The sequence below is a fragment of the Rhinopithecus bieti genome, unplaced genomic scaffold (genome assembly GCF_001698545.2).
Source record: "Rhinopithecus bieti isolate Rb0 unplaced genomic scaffold, ASM169854v2 scaffold_84002, whole genome shotgun sequence".
Taxonomy (NCBI): domain Eukaryota; kingdom Metazoa; phylum Chordata; class Mammalia; order Primates; family Cercopithecidae; genus Rhinopithecus; species Rhinopithecus bieti.
In genome coordinates this window covers 3,338,644-3,344,833 of record NW_016841755.1, presented here as the reverse complement: position 1 = coordinate 3,344,833, position 6,190 = coordinate 3,338,644, and positions in this window count along the sequence as shown.

Below are 6,190 nucleotides of genomic sequence, written 5' to 3'. Positions count from 1 at the left end.
GTGATCATTAAAAGTCAGGAAACAACAGATGCTGGAAAAGATGGAAGAGAAACAGGAACACTTTACACTGTTGAATATGTCATCCCACTGTCTTCTATCATTGTTTTGATGAGAAGTTAACTATTAATCACACAATTGTGGCATAACAATTCACTTCTCTCTTGATGCTTTCAATAGTTTTCTCTTTGTCTTTCAACAGTTTAGTTGTCATATTAGGCTGTTCTTGCATTACTAAAAAGATAAACCCAAGACTGGGTAATTTATAAAGAAAAGAGGTTTAGTTGGCTCATGGTCCTGCAGGCTTTACAGGAAGTATGGTGCTGACCTCTGCATGCCTTCTAGTGAAGCCTCAGGAAGCTTTCAATTATGGTGGAGGGTGAAGGGGAAGTAGACATATCACCTGGCAAACGCAGGAGCAAGCAAGAGTGAGTGGGGCAGGGTGAAAGTGCCACATAGGTTCAAATGACCATATCTCACAAGAACTCACTGTCATGAAGACAGCACCAAGCCATGAGGGAGCTGTCCCCATCATCTAAACACTCCTATCCCCATGATGTAAACACTCCCACCAGGCTCCACCTCCAGCAGTGGGGATTACAATTGAACATGAGATTCGGGTGGGGACAAATATCCAAACTATATCAATTATAATGTGTCTAGGCATGCGTTTCTTTGAAATTCTCCTATCCAGAGTTTGTTGAACTTCTTGGATGTTAGATACATGTCTTTTATCAAATTTATAGAGTTTCAATGACCAAGGGCATAAAACGTGTAACAATGCAGTCTTAAAACTGAGTCTATTAAAACAAAAACTACCATATAGAGTCTTTCAGGTAACTTTGCTACTCTGGGGGGTTTCCTCTTAATAAGGCTTCTGCCTCATCACTCATTTGCCACTTGATATTTTTGTCAATTTGTCTTAACAATCTATCTTTTTTTTTTTTTCCCGAAACAGAGTTTCACTCTTGTTGCCCAGGCTGGAGTACAATGGCATTATCTCGGCTCACTGAAACCTCTGTCTCCTGGGTTCAAGTGATTCTCCTGCTTCAGCCTTCCAAGTAGCTGGGATTACAGGTAGGTGCCACCACGCCCAGCTAATTTTTGTATTTTTAGTAGAGACGGGGTTTTGCCATGTGGCCAGGTTGGTCTCGAACTCCTGACCTCAGGTGATCTGCCTGCCTCAGCCTCCCAAAGTGCTGGGATTACAGGCATGAGCCACCACACCCGGCCTATCTTGTTTCTTAAAATTATATAGTTACATTCCTTGGGTGACAAGAAATATATATTATATTCATTTTTATTCCTGACAATGCCTAACATAGTGAATTGCATACAGATGTTCAAAAAAAGTTAATTGATTGGCAAAATGAAAAAAAGGTTTCAACTTAAAGAAACTTTTATTTTGGGACCACAACTACTATTCATTAAGGTAATGTAATCTTCCTGAAATCACAGTTATGAAACGTTTTCTTGTCAAACAGAAAATTTATAGTAACTTATACATTCAACATGAACCCTATCAACATATTCTTTATTTTTTCAATTATTCAGATAATACATTTAAGATTTATGGATATTTACTTTACCAGTATTCTGTAACTATAATGTAATCACCCTAGGTAGAAACAAATTTCTGAAATTTCATTTATTCCTTCCCCACCTATTATTTCTTAACAGACATTCATCATACACTTTATTTAGACTTCAGAGGCTAGAATGCCATTTCTATATATTAATACCCTTATCTGAAGCCTCTGCATTTTCTTCTCTCACAGTCATTCCCAAAATGTCAAATGTGTTTAATCACATTTTACAAAATAGAGTAAAAGGCAATTAGCAGCTTCCAGTGTACCAATGTAAGTTGTTTAAATGACAGCTTTAAAACTTAATAATATACTCCTCAGGAGAACTCTATGTACAAAAAATGGTAACACCTGCACAAAATTATTTCCGGAACACCACTTCTCAGGCCTGGCCCCCCACGCTGTAGAATCCTAGAATCTTAGAAGATACCTTAATGGACACGTGCTACAACATCCCAGCCAAGGAAGGGTGCAAGGGCCTAAAGGGGGCTCCCAGAGCAGAGGACTCACTGCCTTCAGAAACAGCCTGTATCCCTTCGCAGACTCTAAAATTCCTATTGCTATAGTTGTGAATGGTTTAAGAACTAAGAAAGGAACATTATTGCCTGCACCCACCAATATCTACCAATTATCTAAAAAGAGATTGCAGGTGTCAAGGGTGAGGAGACAGAGGCAGAGAATTCCTTCTCTACACCCCATGAACATGTGGACGGGCTTCTTGGATGAGCACAGTGAGAGTTCTGAGTTCACCTAAACACAAGACAGATGAGCAGGTGAGCTGCCAGGGGTTGGCGGCAAAGCCATGGGAGTCAGGCCCTGATTATGAAGGAGGGCAATGGATCAGAAGAGCCCAGGGAAGTCCTCAAAGACACAGATGGTGGAGCGACTTTGTGCAAGGCCAAGAGAAGCCTGTCTGGTGAGAGGCCAGTGAGGTTAAAAGTGCGATGCTACAGAAAGGGAAGAAGGAAGACACCTCGAACTACAACACACCCTCATGGATGGATGCCTCAGCAACTACCTAACCCATCATGTATGCCCGTGTTTATGCATTCACAAGAAAACCATCAACCCTGGATTTTTTCCTACAATATTAAGTACTATTTTATTCTATCATTAAATAGTACCTACACCTTGAGATGATGATATTGGAATATGCATTTTTAGAATGGCTTCAACTGAAGACATAATATTCTCTTAACTGCTGAGTCTATGAATTATTTAAATATTTTCACTTAAAATGTAAATGACCCACTGATCTTATTTACACCATAATTGCGGTCATTTTTGTATTTGTTTTTAAAATTATCTTAACCAGAGATGACAACACCAATGAACCAGAATCTTTTCTCTTGCATGTAGAGAAAATCATATCAAGGCCGGGTGCGGTGGCTCACACTTGTAATCCCAGCACTTCAGGAGGCCAAGGTGGGCAGATCACAAGGTCAGGAGATTGAGATCATCTTGGCCAACATGGTGAAACCCTGTCTCTACTAAACTACAAAAAAATCAGCCAGGCATGGTGGCACATACCTGTAATCCCAGCTACTTGGGAGGCTGAGGCAGGGGAATCCCTTGAACCTGAGAGGCAGAGGTTGCAGTGAGCTGAGATCGCGCTACTGCACTCCAGCCTGGCGACAGAACAAGACTCAGTCTCAAAAAAAAAAAAGAAAAGAAAATCATATCAAATGTGTGTAAGTGTGCAAAAGGAAGATATGAAGTTTCTTCTTACTAAAATAATCAACAAGCGAAAGTGGAATGAAAAATTAGGCAACTCTCTTCAGCATTAAAGATGTGGCTAGAGGAACTCACTATAAAGCAGACAATATTAAAAGGCATTACACTTGAAATCTATTGATTTTATCTCAGTGTCTTTCAAAATTTTAATCACTACAGAAAGGAGATATTAGACTGGAACAATCTCAGGACCCAGATGTAATATTCTGTGGCCAAGTCCTTTATTTTAGGCTCACTGCCACCTCTGTCTCCTGGGTTCAAGTGATTCTCCTGCCTCAGCCTCCCAAGTAACTGGGATTACAGATGCCCATCACCACACTCATCTAATTTTTCTATTTTTAGTAGAAACAGGGTTTCACCATGTTGCTCAGGCTGGTCTCGAACTCCTGACCTCATGATCTGCCGGCCTCAGCCTCCCAAAGTCCTGGAATTACAGGCATGAGCCATCCCACCCAACTGGGGGGATTTTCTATATAGATAATCATGTCAGCTGTAAATAAAGACAATTTAATCCCTCTTTTCTGCTCTATATGCCTTTTCCTTTGTTTTCTTGCCTTATTGCAGTGACTACAACTTCCATACCTTGTTAAATAAGAACAGGTGTCCTTGCCTTTTTCCTTATCTAAGGGAAAAGCATTCCATCTTTCACTATTAAAACATGATGTTGGCTCTAGAGTTTTATTGTAGATGCTATTTATTAAATTGAGGACATTTTCCTCTACTCCTAGGTTACTGAGAATGTTTTTAATCATGAATGGGTGCTGGATTTTGTCAAATGCTTCTTCTATGTCAATCATGATAGTCCAAATTTCCTTTAGTAGCCTGCTAATATGGCAAATTACATAGATTGATTTTTCACTGTTGATCCAGCCTTGCATTCCTGGAATAAACCCCTCTTGGTCATGGTATATAGTTCTTTTTAAACCTTTCTGGATATGATGTATCAACATTTTGTTGAAGATTTTGTGTTTATATTCATGAGAGATAGAGGTCTGTAGTTTTCCATCATTTTGTATTTTCTCTATTGACATATATTAAAAGTACATTATTGTCATATGAAAGTCTGGGAACAATTTTATATTTACAAAAGAATCCTTACATGAAAAAAGATTGGGAATTGCCAGGCTAAATGGTCACTTTACCAGGCTGAATGTCCCTTTCACGTTTATGGAACTATAATTCAATTTATGAAATTATAATTCAATTTATGAAGAACATTCAGGTATTAGAGAGTGATGAAAAGACATTCTGGTGAAGGTATCAGGCATCAGTAATTTTAAAAAGCAAGTGCTCATCCAAGCGGAAAAAAGCTAGTTAACTAAAATGGGGGCATCAATTTGCCTTCTGACTTTTTTCTAGTAACAGTCAAAATTCCGAGTTGGGTCAAGAGATATCTTAATAAAAATAAACTGCAATAAAATAATTTCATCTGACATAGTCTTTCAGGTATAAAAGCAACAAATTAATATTCTCAAATATGCAGCATCTAAAGCAACAAATTAATATTCTCAAATATGCAGCATCTAAAGCAACAAATTAATATTCTCAAATATGCAGCATCTAAAGAATACAGTGTCTTCAAGAACTTTATGGAAACAGAAAATTATTTCCATTTTGTTTGGGGAAAAAAGCACACTTTTAAACTAGAGCATTTTGAGGAACAAATTTTATTTTCAATTCAAGAAAACTGGTTCCAATTACAAAGGCCAATTATATTTCATGCAGAACACAGAGGTAGAATGATGGAGGATGACTAGATTTGGCATTAACTGAATTAATACAAACTCTTAGTTTTTGGCTTTTGGCTTTGTCAGCTTGCTGGCATTCATGCTAGATCTATAAATGAGATAAATTGTATGGCCAGCTCTCTAGAGAATAATTATAACAGCATCTGGTAAAAGAAGATCCACGTTCAGTACTGCTTTCATATCAGCATTTAAACAATCACATTGTATTAGTCCGTTTTCACATTGCTGATAAAGACATACCCGAGACTGGGCAATTTAGTAAAGAAAGTGGTTTAATTGACTTACAGTTCCACGTGGTGGGGGAAGCCTCACAATCACAGCAGAGAGTAAGGAGGAGCAAGTCACGTCTTACATGGATGGCAGCAGGCAAAGAGAGAATGTACCAGCAGGGGAAATGCTAGATGCTTACAAAACCATCAGATCTCGTGAGAACTCACTATCACAAGAACGGATGAGAGAAACCGTCTCCATAATTCAATGATCTCCACCTGCCAGTCCTTGACAGGTGAGGATTATTACAATTCAAGGTGAGATTTGGGTGGGGACACAGAGCCAAACCATATCACACATTATTAAAATTTTAAAATACAGTACACGTAGATTTTTTTCCTTACTCATACTACTTATGTTATCAGGAGATAATTTAAAAACTTTAAGTACAGGGAAAGTTTATTTATCTCTTAGAGATAATGATGTAGTTAAAAATTAGCAGTCACACAGAAAGACATGCAAATATTTAAACACTGAGTTAAAACACTAGGTTCAAAACTTCACATCTAACAATTTTGAATCCTATTTTAACCCTTAATGTTTGAGAGAAACAAACTGAATGCATAGGTGCTCTTTTCCACCAAGCTGTTTTATTTTATTCTTTTGAGGGGAAAGTTATAACAATCTCTGAAAGTCAAGTTATCAAACTCCTTCGTGCTTTTGAAAACTTATGAATTTCTGTAGCTAGGGTAATGTAATAGTTAAACAGATATTTTATGGATCTGATCAATGTAAGCAATACAAATTCTGAATGATTTAAATTCCATGTAAACAATTTTTTTAACAGAACCATAGAAGCTTAGACTTTAAAAGACCATCTGCTCAATTTGATTGGTTAGCTGCTCTGAAAACACA